Source organism: Diabrotica virgifera, chromosome 8, assembly GCF_917563875.1.
Source record: "Diabrotica virgifera virgifera chromosome 8, PGI_DIABVI_V3a".
Classification (NCBI taxonomy): domain Eukaryota; kingdom Metazoa; phylum Arthropoda; class Insecta; order Coleoptera; family Chrysomelidae; genus Diabrotica; species Diabrotica virgifera.
Genome location: NC_065450.1, coordinates 215,272,712 through 215,287,263, shown reverse-complemented (window position 1 = coordinate 215,287,263; position 14,552 = coordinate 215,272,712).

The window sequence follows — 14,552 nt, the reverse complement described above, 5'->3', positions numbered from 1 at the left end:
TGTTTTTTGTTTTTGTTTTGTTTTAAAGTCGATAAAAATAACACATAAAGTGTACATTTTATACTTATACTTGACATATACTTTAGTTGCCACTACATTTGAATGCGTGCATGCATGTGAGTGTGAGGGTTGTTAAACCATATTTACGTACATTTTAGTATTTATATGTATGCATAAATATATATACTTTAATATTGGCTTGATCATTACCCTTTGATTTCAATCAGACCACTTAACTAACTCTGGTTTTTTGTTATTTGTAGCATTTAATTTTACTTTTACCGTGACCTGAAGATGCTGTGAATATTGTAGACAGCGAAACCGGTCGTCAGTTGTAAAATAAATTGTTTGTGAGAACGTCTCTCTTTTCTTTACTACAATATTTCTATTATTTCACCATCTAAATCACTAACATAAAAATGTAAATGTTTGCAAACAGCAGCAAATCACAAAGACCAAATGCCAACAAGCATTTCTCAACATTTTATATACGAGCGAAGATAACACACCAAACAATGCATTCAAGAATAAAATAAACTTTTGCTGCAGATTCAGATAAGAAAGCGAAAAAACACGATATACGTATATGCAGTGACGGGGAGGTAACTTCAAGAGTTGTTTGGATTTTTAAACATATGATGAAATATGTGATGCCGTTGGGAGATCTGAATTGTTCTTGTCAGATACAGTCAATAAACTTTTGAAGTCAAACTTTTTAACCTCACACAAATCGTAAAATAACCTCTATATTATTGAAGATGCGACAAAGACGAATGAACTAAATTTCTAGGAAAAAGCTTTACTAGACTTACATAGACGTGACATAATTGCTAACTAGAATTATTGAAAAAGTTGAAGCAACTGTAAGAACCTATAGTCCAGAGAAATAAGGTTTTTGTCGGGACACTTGAGCAGCCAGGTTGCAAATGGATTTTTTGGGTACTATATATTTTACCTACTACGTTATAAATACAAAAATGCCCGTCACAGTACGGATGAGAATTTTAGTTATTAACAAATAAGTGTCAAAAATGGCATTTTTTTCGTTTAAATCGCTACAGGTAAAATAGGGTAATTAAATATCTTATTTAGAGCATTCATCTTTTAAATGGCAGTTTTTTAATTTTGGTCCGATCATTTGTTGCTCCGCTAATTGCAAAATAAGACTAAAATTTCGAAAATAAAAAATTTGCTATAACTTTTGCGAAAATGAACTTAAGACTTTGATATTGCATGAAAAGTTGAGACAACCAGTACATCATGCACAAAAAATTTCAAGACTATTCGTCAATTAGTTTAAATTTTATTCAATTTGTTTATTCCAAAGAGCTTTTTTTGCAATGTTATTGTTCAGAAAATAATAATGATACAGCAATTCTGTGGAAACTACATGAAGAAAAAATTAATCAAAAGTCATTTTTATCATTCCGAAAACATTTTTCTAAAGTAGAGTCATTTTTGGCTTAAAAACGATTTGAATAGATTTGTTAATATTGACTGTAGAGTAAATCTACTCTGAAATTTCAAAATCTAGTATTTTTACACGAATTTTCAAAAAAAAACTTTCGCCTAGGTTAAATGCAGTCAAAGTTAGAAACTTTTATTATTTAATCCACAGTTACTCCTATATACATAAAATTCTCCTGTAACAGTGTTAGTTACCATACTACTCCGAAACGGCTTGGCCGATTTTTATGAAATTTTACAAGTGTATCCTATGGGACTGAGAATAGGTTTTAATATATTTTTCATACCCATAAATTATAAGGGAAGTTGCCCCCCTGACATTTTTTTTATTTTTTTGGACAAAATTGTCTACTTTGATTATATATGGTGTAGAATTAAAAAATACATACAACAATAAAATTCTCCTGTCACAGTGTTAGTTGCCATACTTCGCTGAGACCGCTTGACCGATTTTTATGAAATTATATATGAATATTCGTTAGGTCTTAGAATCGGTCGTAATCTATTTTTCATACCCCTTAGTAATAAGGGGGGTTCCCCCAACATTTTGTAATGTTAGGTGGGGATATATGTGTGCATAACGTACTCTACAAGACTACGAGTACATACAAATTAAAAAAATTATGATCAAAATCCATCAACAAGCTCCGGAGATGTTAATCGCAGCATATGTTTGAAGAACCAATTTCATTTTTTGAGTGCACGGATTTTAATATTTCCCCTCCACCGACCACGAATCGATTTCGTTAGGACGTAATTTTAAAGCATTATTAACCACTTTGTTGAAGTTCAAAGTTTACTCAAACTTTTACACATAAACTATATATCTTGAGCTTCAAAATGGCGCTAGTTAGGTTGCTTAATTGTTATTAAGCTTAATATTTATAAACAAAGTAGCTGTTAATTAAATAAAAAAGTGGCTAGCTTTGACCGTAATTATCCTAGGTGAAAAGTTTTTTTTTTGAAAATTCGTGTAAAAATATCAGCTTTTTAAATCCGAAAGTAGTTTTCATCTAGAGTCAATATTAACAAAGTTATTCAAATTGTTTATAAGTCAAAAATGACTCTACTTTAGTAATATGTTTTTGGAATGATAAAAATGACTTTTTATTGATATTTTTTTTAATTTGTTGAAAACATAACTATTCTTCTTTCACATGGTTTCCACAGAACTGCTATATCATTCTTATTTTCTGAGCAATAACATTGCAAAAAAAAGTTGGGATAAACAAATTGAATTAAATTTAAACTAATTGACAAATCGTCTTAAACTTTTTTGTGCATTATATGGACTGTTTGACTCAACTTTTCATGCAATATGAAAGTCTAAAGGCCATTTTCGCAAAAGTTATAGCAAATTTTTTATTTTCGAAATTTTAGTTTTATTTTGAAATTTCCGAAACAACAAATGATCGGACCAAACTGCAATTTTAAACCTTTGTTCATCTACTAAGAGAAGGACACTATAAATAACATATTTAATTACCCTATTTTTACCTCTAGCAATTTAAACGAAAAAACTGCTATTTTTGGCGCTTATTTGTTAATAACTAAAATTCTCGTCCGAACTGTGACGGGCATTTTTGTATTTATAATGTATTAGGTATATAGTACCCAAAAAAACCCATTTGCAACCTGGCTGCTCAAGTGTCCCGAACATGGTATATTTTTGCCTTATTTCCCTGATGTACTAAGATAGGATAGGATCATTGATATTTTTGCTTGATATAGAAGTGTTGATTAGTGTAAGTATCTTTATTTTCATCAGTGGCATCACACCTTATTATGAGCTAAAGCCTTCTTCAGAACAATCCTCCATTCACCTTTGTCTCTAGTAACTCTTCTCCCTAGTCTAACTTCTTCTTTCTCTTCCTCAGTTTTTCCCTTTTCAGGGGGTCGCTGTCCGTTACTCTTCTTCGCTACTCGTTTATGTTCATCGTGTCCTCTTCACCTAAACCTTTCTCTCTTTTTCCTGTGTGGTGTCTTTTGCCACCACACAGTCCTTCCATCTTCTCCTCAGTTCTTCTCTACTTCTCCTTCCATGTACTTCTAACATCTCTATCTACCCTTCGTCAAACATAGTTTTCATTTCTACGTCTTGTAACGTTACAAACGTCACATCTTTGTTATTTTATTTTTAAATAATTATTTTACTTTATTTTCTTTAATGTTTCATTAATAACTATCTTCTGTATTCGTTTTAACTTGTTTTTTCGTTAAAAACCTGTTTGGCACCCGTTCTATAGGCAACTCTCTTTTGATCTAAGTCATACTGAACATACTTCATAATCTTACATTTTAGCATCTGATCTAATCTTGTGTTCCATAGTCGTTATTTCAAATTTCATGTTCTGTGTTGTGTGTTTCGCTGATATGACAGTGACACTTCATCCCTACTCACTGACACAAACTGAAAATGGAAAGGAAGAATTATTCCTTAAAAATGCATGAAATTTGAATATTAGATTTATTTTTCCATCAATACTTATTCTCTTGGGGTGAGTTTTTATTGTTATCATATTAATTACATTAATTATATTCCTACATGCATACCTAGCTTTTTATAATATGTAGTTTTTATAATATTTTTTTCTCTAACCTCCAAGTGTCCAACCATGTGTTTGGTTCAATGAACTGTCAATACGGATGGAATGGCCCTCTCCCATTCAAATAGTGAAGCGAGATTGCCACCAACATACAAGAGAGAGGTTCTAGAGAGAGACAGACAAGGTGCTGGAAAATTTGACAGGCCGTGTAATTTGAGTTGCCTATATAAATGACCCTATTGAATCAGTATTGACAGTTCGTTTTGACTTTTTAATAAATCTTCTGGTTCTGAAAAGTCTATAACATTGCGCTTTTATAATGTACTTATTTTTGTTGTCTCCTATTTAACCTATTCCATTCAATAGTTTATTTCTCTTATCTTGAATCGTTACTTTATAGTACCTACCTATTTTAATGGACTCTAACTTTTTAGCATGTTTGTTGTAATACACAAATGCTTTTTTTCCATTTCTCTGTGTTCCATATTTTTAACTTTCGTGTGCCACTTCTTTGAAAAAGCTTTATAAAAAAGAATTAAATTCAAAAGAAATATTATTAAATTGTGGCCAAGTGTTCGAGAGTTATTGCACTGTGTGTGGCTTAACTTAACTTTGGCATGTTAATTTGAAAACTGAATAACATTTTGTTACAAAATTTTAGAATATGTTTAATTCGTAGAACAATTTTAACTGTTGTTTTTAATATAGATTTCAATCCTCTATAAATAGTCTCTCATGTCTTTTGATGTAAAATATTTATTACTACAACCTTCAACTACCGTCTACCATTATCAATTTGTTTGTTTACGAAAGATGGCGATTATCTTCCCTCTTTCCCTGGCTATTGCTCTCATTCTGACCGCATTAAATCCCTTCATTTGTATTTAAATACGTCAGAACTCTCTTTTTCATTAAAAGAAGTACTGGTTTTAGTCTTTGTTTTTGGTATATTCTATTTTGTAGGTTTTAGAACTGCGCCATGATATATTTAATAAATATAAGTAATTTTATTGTGTATCACTTAATGACAATGACAAAAAGACAGATTAAAACCAGTACTTCTTTTAATGAAGAAGAGAATTCTGACGTATTTAAATACAAAAAAGTATTTAAGTTTGGAAATACTGCCCCATCAGCCCATACCAAGTTAAAAAAATATGAGGTCAATTTCCCCGATTTAAGTTGATATAGGCAACTCAAATTACACGGCCTCTCAAAATTTCCAGCACCTTGTCTCTCTCTCTCTCTCTAGGACCTCTCTCTTGTATCGTGGCTGCATTAATTTTCTTTGTGCCTATTCCATCCGTATTGACAGTTCATTGGTTTGGTTTCTATATTTCTTTTCATCTATTAATATGCTTTTAGTAATCAAATTTTAACTAGTAGTATCAATCTTAATTCCATTTAATTTATTCTTGTCATCTGCTACTCTTTCAGACGATTATTTCTTAAAAGAATGGCAGACTTGGCACATTTTGGTTTTTACTTCTTGATGTTTGATATGTGTTATATTATTCTCTAGTTTTTGGGATAAATATCACCTTCCTCCATCCGGGAGCTTCAAGAATCCTCAAATTGCCTGCGATACAACAACGAGGACAAAATCATCCAGACTGCAATGAATTTCATCTAGACTGCAACTAACCAACACCTGTAGGCCTGGTGGTCCAGAACATCCACGTCGCCAGAGCCAGTTGCAGAACCAACAGTACCATTCGACATCAAGAAGTTACCATCGAACCAACACCACAAGCCATGCGTAAGTATAATCCAAGAATTGTTCGTTTTTGGCAAGAATTTGAATATATTTGTTAAGGCACTTAATAAGTGACATTTTTATTATATATCTTTATTGAACAATAAACATAATTGGTTAAAATATTGTTTTGTTTGCTTTCATTCTAAATTTTCATGGTTCATATTTCATATCTAAGATTAGGATAAGACGAACACACACCTTGAGAGACTGACTAACGTGACCAAACCATTGCAGTTTTTGTTCTTGAATCCTTTTTGAGATTGTAGTCGCTCGGTACTTTCCTTAGTCAATTAGTACTTAATCCTGTCCCTTCTCGTCTTACCCAACATTCACCGTAACATTTTCATTTCAGCTACCTCCTTTTCCACGCTTCTTCATAGGTAGTGTGACCAACTAGCCCGAAAAATCCGGGACATGGCCCGTATTACGAAGTCGTGTCCCGGCGTCCCGGACAAGGCGTCCGGGCCATCCGAATTTTCAACGTTTTGGTAAAATTCTATTTTGAAATTTTGAATACGTTATTCTTCTAACTCACATCAAATTGAATTGGTGGGACGAAAAAAGTCGACAATCTCTAGAGTTTATTTCTAATACCACATCCAAAACGCATGCATTTTATATCGGTGGACGGTGGACTTTTTTTCGTTTCTGTATTTTAATTATTATCGTCTTCTGAAAAAAAAAAGAATGTGTGTGTATTACTTTGTACGCACGTAAGAAGTTATACTTCTATTACTATGATTTCAACAAAATGAATATACTTAACAGGTTATTTGTATTGTATTTAAATATTAAACTAACTTTCTTTACCTACCACTTTTAAAATTTTTTATTAAAACGATACCAAACATATAAAAAAAAAGAATATGAATCGTCCGGGATTTGAACCCGGGACCTCTTGATCTCCGGTCACACGCTCTACCACTGAGCTATATTCCTTTTGCTTTAACAGGTTACAAGTATTTCATACATACTGACAAATTTAATAGACCAAGTGAAGTATACAAAAATACTTTAAATATACTTACTATTATTATAAAATATTTTATTCCCGAGGAAGACAAATCCAAAGACACAAAAATTATAATAAATAATATATTTACTAAGAATACTAATATATCCTTTTATATGATATAATATGACTTATTTGCGCTGACAGAGCTGATACATACATATCTTGAAAGATTAGCAACGAAATACATACTGTCTGTGTGCGCATGCGCCCGGCATGTGATAAAATTTCGCTCTCGATCGTAATAGAAATATGCTTTATTGTCTTGAAAAAATTTAACAATTTTATAGACAAAGCTTACAAGAATCATAAATAAAAACAATACCAAATACAATTTACTAAAATTATACAAATCGTCAATATAAATACAACATAATAAAGTCAAATAAAAACCAGTAACAATCTATTGCAAAATTAAAAAAAAAAAATTGCAAATTGCGTAATCTACCTTAAGAAATTTAATAAGAAATTTAATAAGTTATGCTGCTGCATATGACACTCAAATATAGATTAAGATTCTACTTATACATAACAATACTGTAATTTCTTAGTTATTGGTTAAGAAACTCTGCTATTGAGTAATATGGTCTTTCAGATAAATAGGCTTTAGTCATTTTACGGAACTTGGGGAAAGATGTTGCAGATTTAAGTTGTAGAGGGAGAGGGTTGTATAGTTTTTTTGCAAAATATAATATAGATTTCTTTATTAACTCACTGGACGGGATCGGTAAATAGATGTCAAAAGTAGAATTTCTGGTGGAATAGTCATGTCTAGGTCTTTCTGGAAAAACATGTAGATGTTTACGAATTAAGCAAACAGTTTCTAAAATATATAAAGAAGGTAATGTTAGAATTCTGTGATCTTTGAAGTAGCTTCTGCAATGTGTTGTTCTTCTGAGGCCAAACAGATATCTGATTGCTCTTTTTTGCAATTTAAAAATAACATCGGATTGGGCAGCTGTACCAAAACCCCAAAAAGGCAGACCATATCGAAGATGGGACTCGAACAATGAAAAGTATGTTATTTTGGAAGAGGCTAAATCCATTTCCTTAGAGACAGATCTTATTGCAAAGCAAGCTGAGGATAGTTTCTTGCTTAACACATCGATATGAAGGGACCATTTAAGGTTGCTATCTAAAAAAATACCAAGAAACTTTACAGAATCAACGATACTGATCTGGCTGTTATGAAGAGGTAAGGGTTGAAGAGTTCCTTTATAGGGTAATGCTACTGTTTTATCTACGTTAAAAGAGAGTAAATTAGAATCTGACCAGGATTTTATTGTGAGTAGATCAGAAGTTATAGTAGCATGAAGAGTTGCGATATTTGAGTTGCTCCAAGTGATATTGGTATCGTCAGCAAAAAGAAAAACTTTTCCATCGATTTTTAAACTAGTGATGTCATTAATAAAGATAAGGAAAAGTAGAGGACCCAATACTGAACCTTGCGGTACCCCACATACAACATTTTTGAGACTAGAGTCTGTATCATTTGCTCTAACCAGTTGTTTCCTATTTTCCAAGTAAGATTGAAACCAGTTCAAAGAAATACCTCGAATTCCATAGAAATCTAGTTTTTTATCAAAATGTCGTGATTTACACAATCAAAAGCTTTGGCATAATCACAAAAAACAGTGGCAGTGTGGAGATTATTGTTTAATGCTTGATAAACCTCATGTAGTACAGAAAACATGGCATCGGTGGTACATTTATTATTTAAAAATCCAAACTGATTATGTGATAAAATCTTGTTATCAACGAGAAAGGACATAAGTCGGGCTTTTAGGAGTCTTTCAATAATTTTGGAGAGTACCGGTAGTAATGCAATAGGTCTATAATTGCAGGCAATAGATTTTTCTCCACCCTTATGAAGAGGAATAATGATGGCCGTCTTTAGGCACTCTGGAAATTTACCTTTCTCAAAAGAATCATTTATTAGAGAGATGAGGACTCCCAACACATTGTCTGGGAGATTTGAGAAAATTTTTATGGATAGTCCATCGGTACTACAGGAAGATTTGCTTTTGATACTATTGATTGTTTGGATCAATTCAGATTTACCAACCGGTCTTATAAAGAATGAATTCGAAACCTTTCCTGAATTAGGGAGATAGGAAATGGGATCTTGTTGTGACACAATAGTTGATGTTATATTTTTACTCACATTAACAAACTATTCATTTAGATTTTCTGGGTCTGGAAGGGAAAATGTTTGAGCTGTGTGAGTTTTATTTCGAAGATCGTTTATTATGGACCAAGTTTCTTTTGCAACACTTTTGGAGCTTCTGAGACGATTTTGATAATACAATTTTTTAGCCGATTTTATAAGTTTTAAATAGATTGCCCTGTACTTGGTGATATATTCAGTAACAGAGACGTTGGTAGTAAATTTCTTGTAAAGAAGTAATAACGTAATAGGTTGTAAAGAAGAAGTAATCTCTAGTAAAGAAGTATAACTTCAAAAATGGCCCGATTTTCATTGAAAACTCTCGGATTTCAGGTATTTTTTTCAGCCTTGTCCCGGATTCGACTGAATTGGAGTTGGTCATACCATAGGCCACACTTCACTGCCGTACACCAACGAAGGTCTCTGGTCTAAATGGTTTAAATGGAGTTTAAATAGCACTCTTCAGAGTGCTGCAGTAGATAGAATAGAGATAGTGATGATGATATCCAACCTTCGATTGGGAGACGGGACGTCTCCCAATCAGAAGAAGAAGTCACGCACACCCATTGTACGAAATGCATCTAGTGGTTACGCGGCAAAATCCTTCGGGGACGTGAGACTAGGATTTGTTGGCAGAATCTGAGTTATATTCCTAGAACCTTCGACTCTTTCGTATCACACCTGAGAACCATATAATCCAGTGAACCAGTGGACATCCTACAGCACCACATAATCCAGATCAAAATCGCCGGAAGAACAGATCCAGGTCAAGACTTCCCAAACTGGTATCAAAAGAAAATAGTTGATGTTTTTATTGCATGTATCCAAAACTTAATCATCAAATAAAAATAAAATTTAATTTTTTTAACGATCATTTTCAGGTCCTGTAGTTTATCAAATATATTGCGAAACGAAAATAACATATAAAAATAACGTAAGTTATTTATGAATGAATTTAAAAATTACATATGGCTAGCGCAATACACACCCGGTCTTTGATAAAGCAAAACCGTTTCCAGCAAAAATAGCAGAAAGTGTGATGAAACACTATTAGAAACATAATTTATTATATTTTACGCAAAAGCATTTATATCTCCATTCATACCGCGAAGAATACACTGCTCGAGATGGCGAAGAGTATTGTAATAAAATCAAGTCAGTATCTTAAGTTCATAATAATATAATGAATTAATAAAACAAATTAATAATACATTTATAAGTATAGTATTGATGCTAATTATGGGATAAAATTAGTTTTTGTGATATTTTCGGGACATATTAATGTTTACTCGTCTTTTTCGTCGACGTAATACCGAACAGAAGTGGAAGAAATACTCTACAACCCTCTTTCACACATAGTAGTCCATCCTCATCCGATGGTGGAACCTGTGCAAGAGGACACAGTCAAGCAGATGTGAAATATTGGAAAAACACATATGGTCCAGGCGGCGCTGACAGAAAATGTTTCAAAAAAGGTCCAGAGAGTATTATATTATAGCGCTGCTTACTAAAAAATCAATGTTTGCCTTATGTTGAACTACTTTCCTACTTCTTGGAAAGTAGCCAACATAGTTATGATTCCCATACCAGAGAAAGCCCTAATCAGCACAGAATCCTATAGACGACTTTATCTACTAAATACTCTAAGTAAAGTCCACGAGAGGAATCATCATCACATCATCCCAAAATCACATCATCCCAAATTTTCCAATACGAATTTAAAGCCCTTCCCATAACGCATTGATTGAAGCAGCCAACTTCATATCTCAATCCAGTAACGAGCGTCATAGATACGCAATAGGCATTTTTCTAGATATTCAGAAGGCCTTCAATCAGGTCTGGCACTCAGATCTAATCGAAAAACTTCACCTTGCTGGACTGCCAACGACTTTCAAAAAAATTATATACACTCATATCTCTCCGATCGGACAATATGTGTCAAAGTTGCAAATCAACTATTCTAAATGGGATATAAGCCACAATTTAACTAAAAAATGATTTTATTAACGTTTCGACGTCCACATCGGATGTCGTTGTCAAAATACAAAATCTTAATAAATTAAACAAAAATGTTGTTGCTTAGTAAAAAATTCTTCTAATAATTTAATTTAATCTGACACATTTATATCGGAAATTCAGACATACCATTATACATTTTAAAGTAGAAGACTTTAAAGTGATATTGCCAATATTATTTATGAGTTGCAATCCTGGGACTACTTTACTGAAAGATAGTTCATTTGATTACATGAAATCAACCCCAACTCAAGAATATCCGACACAAAAAAGCATAGCATGTGATCTGTCTTTAAAAAGACAACCACATGCAACTGTGACAGTAACATTCTCGTGTTAGAGATTCCATAGTAAATCACGAGGAAGAACCAAGAAAAAACCTCGTGATACTATCTCATTATATTGCAAATCAATTATCTACACCATTCACTCCACAAACTGGAGTCCCCAAGGCTTAATTATTGTAGCTCTAGTTTTACACACAGTCTACAACAGACACATCCCCCACCCCATAAGCAGGTCCAAGTCTGCCGTGCTATACTCCTCTTGGTAGGTACCCCTCATGGCCCGCTGAGACACTCATCTTTATTTAATAGAGCAAAAAAACCAAGTTAACAAAATCGTGAGGTGGTGCGATAAATGGAGAGTTACTCTCAACCCTACCAAATCTCAATTCATTTTATTCAAACATCCTAACAGCATCCGATATGAAGATGCAAGGAACCAGATATTACTCTTTGGAGAAAGGTTTGAATTCAGATCCTCGATGTTTTATTTGGGAGTTCACTTTAGTAGAACTCTCAACTAGAACATCGACATAAAAACACCCTAGACAGGGTAAGAAAAAGAGCCAAAAACACTTAACTCTTAGCTTCTAAGTTATTGCATACACCTTCAACTTCCCTGCTCCGCTGTAAAAGTTATGCCACTCCACCATAGCAAATAAGGTTGCTCATCCCTATTCTAGGCTCTTGTAACAAAAAAGGGAGCATACCTAAATTGAACAGGCGAAAGCCTTAGCAAGGTTTCATAACGTTTAGGATTCGATTCTCATCTTCTTTCCCTCCTTTATAATAAGTAATATCGAATTTTTGCTGCGATTCCTGGTGATATCCTTACCCTATCAAGGATGGGGTTGTTTTGTCTTCTTCTACGTCTTTCAGCATGCCCAGCATGGAGAGAAGTGGGAATACCGTATCCTCCATCACCTAGGTTAGCCAGATCAGACGATTGACTTCCTCGTCATGGTCTTCGCCTTCTTCCATCTCTTCGGTGTTTTCCAATGGGTTCCTTGAGAGATGATCCGGAAGTTCATTTTCTTTGCCAGGTACGTGGTGGATGGTAAAGTTAAACTCCTGGAGGAGGACTGCCCATCCTGATAGCTTCACCTTATCTTCTTTGAATCTCTAGATAGAGCCATAGGAGTGCATGGTTATCTGTGTAGAGGGTGAAGCATTGATCCTGGACGAAATGTTTGAACTTTTTGAGTACCCAGACCAGTGCGAGGTACTCCTTCTCGTTGATGTAATATTATCTTTCTGCTGGCCGGTATTTTGTGGATGCATGGGCGATGATTTGTTTGTTTCCTTGTGTTCCTTGGAAAAGTACTGCCTCCTTGCCGAGATCGGAGGCGTTTGTCTGCAAGCTATTGGGACCGTGCAAGTTCGGCAAAGCGACCTCTATTTCTACGCTCTGTACTTTGATTCGCACTTTTAATTATATTGGCCAATTATATTAGTCCTGGTTGCTTGATAATTGTCAAGACCATAGTCCAAAAAAATAATAAGAAGAAAAAATAAGATGCAGGTTATGTTTATCAAGCGTAAACAATTGTATGTAGTAAATAAAATCAGTTATTAAAATGCAGTACTGCAAGCAAAATACAATTAATTAAATTTACCTTTATATAATAATTGCATATCATATCAATATTGTGGAGCAATATATAATTTTTCTGAGTCAATGACAGAAGGTATGAAGTATACGTCAATTTGACAATTTCAATTGACAATATGAATTATTTAAGATAGTTGCAATATTTCTCCGCGACTCACGCACGGTCGTTTCTCGTTTCCCTTTCCAAGTACTTGCACATCGCGAATAGGGTTTAGTTACTAACATAGCAAACATTGTTTATTTTTACCAGTATATGTAAGTACAATCGACGACTAAAAAATCATTGATATTGTAACTTGTAAATGACACGGGTGACTGCCGTTGCTTACTGATAACCGTTTATGTTTATTTCTTTTCTTAGTTACAACAAACAAAGACTTTACTGTTACGCGATAAGTAAAAATAACTTGATTTAGCTGCAAATCGAACACGTTTGATAAGTTTATATAAATAGTGTTTACATATGTGCAGAAAAACATATCAGATAATCCAAGTTTAGAAATCTAAATATCAAAATATTTTTAGTAAGTCGCATACTAATACCTCGTGTACCGAAAGTGTGAAGCAGTAGAACTCCCTCAATTAATTCAAATACATACTGTCCAATCAATCAAACTGGATGAAAATTCGCTCTAGCGCATTAAGCTCGAAGTGACAGAGGAGATAAAATAGGACAAAACCTCGCAATTTTTACAGAATGGATTGATTTGCTTGAAAATTTGAGAATTAATAGTGAATAGTTTAAGGATCAAAATCTATAAGATACCGAAAGGCGCTTTTACCATGGGGGTGGTTGCCACCCCATCCCGGGAGTGGAAATTTTGTATTAAATTTTGACCGCAAAGCTTGGTAAAAACGTACATTCTAAGGAAAAAACGTTTTATACATTTTTTTGACAAAATTAATAGTTTTCGATTTATTCGCTATCGAAAATGTTAGTTTTATATTGAAAAAAAAAACAATGTTTTTAATAAATTTTCTGCTAATACCTCCAAAAGTTTTCGTTTTATCAAAACAACTTTACTCAACAAAAATGTAGCTTTTGAAAAAATAAACAAAACCGTTTTTATTAATTTTCTTTAAGACCAATAGTAATCGAGCTATACTTTATTATATGTTAGCTCTTCTTCGTCAAATGCTAAATATTGTAGTTTCAAAGTCAAAAAACGGGGAAACTATGCATTTTTCGAGGATAAATTGTTCAAACTAATTTAAAGTAGGTATTTAAAAATATCTATCTCCAGAAATAAAAAAAAGTCTCTATCTCAAAAATTAAGTGACATAATGAAAAGAATGTCAGTCCCTATTCTTTTCAGCGAAAAAATTATCGGAAGCAACCCCCTAATCACCACCCTAATTAAAATTAGTCATTGACCTGATTTGGACTTCTTTAATTATGTATTATTAGTAGGATTTAGAAGTTTGACCGGCTTATAATAATTAGTTTAAAAAAAAATGGAGTTATTTTTTTTTTATTTATTTTTTATTAATGGCTTTGACATAGCCAATTAGCCAGACTATTTGTTTTTTTTGTATGGTATTACAATAACAATTTTAAGTTAATATCTAAGCCTACTTATTATCTAAATTTACAGGGTGTTATAATATATTAATGGATACATTTTTCAATTTTGTGTGATATTTTTACAATTTTTAATTTTATTATCTAAGCCTATTTAAAATTTAAAT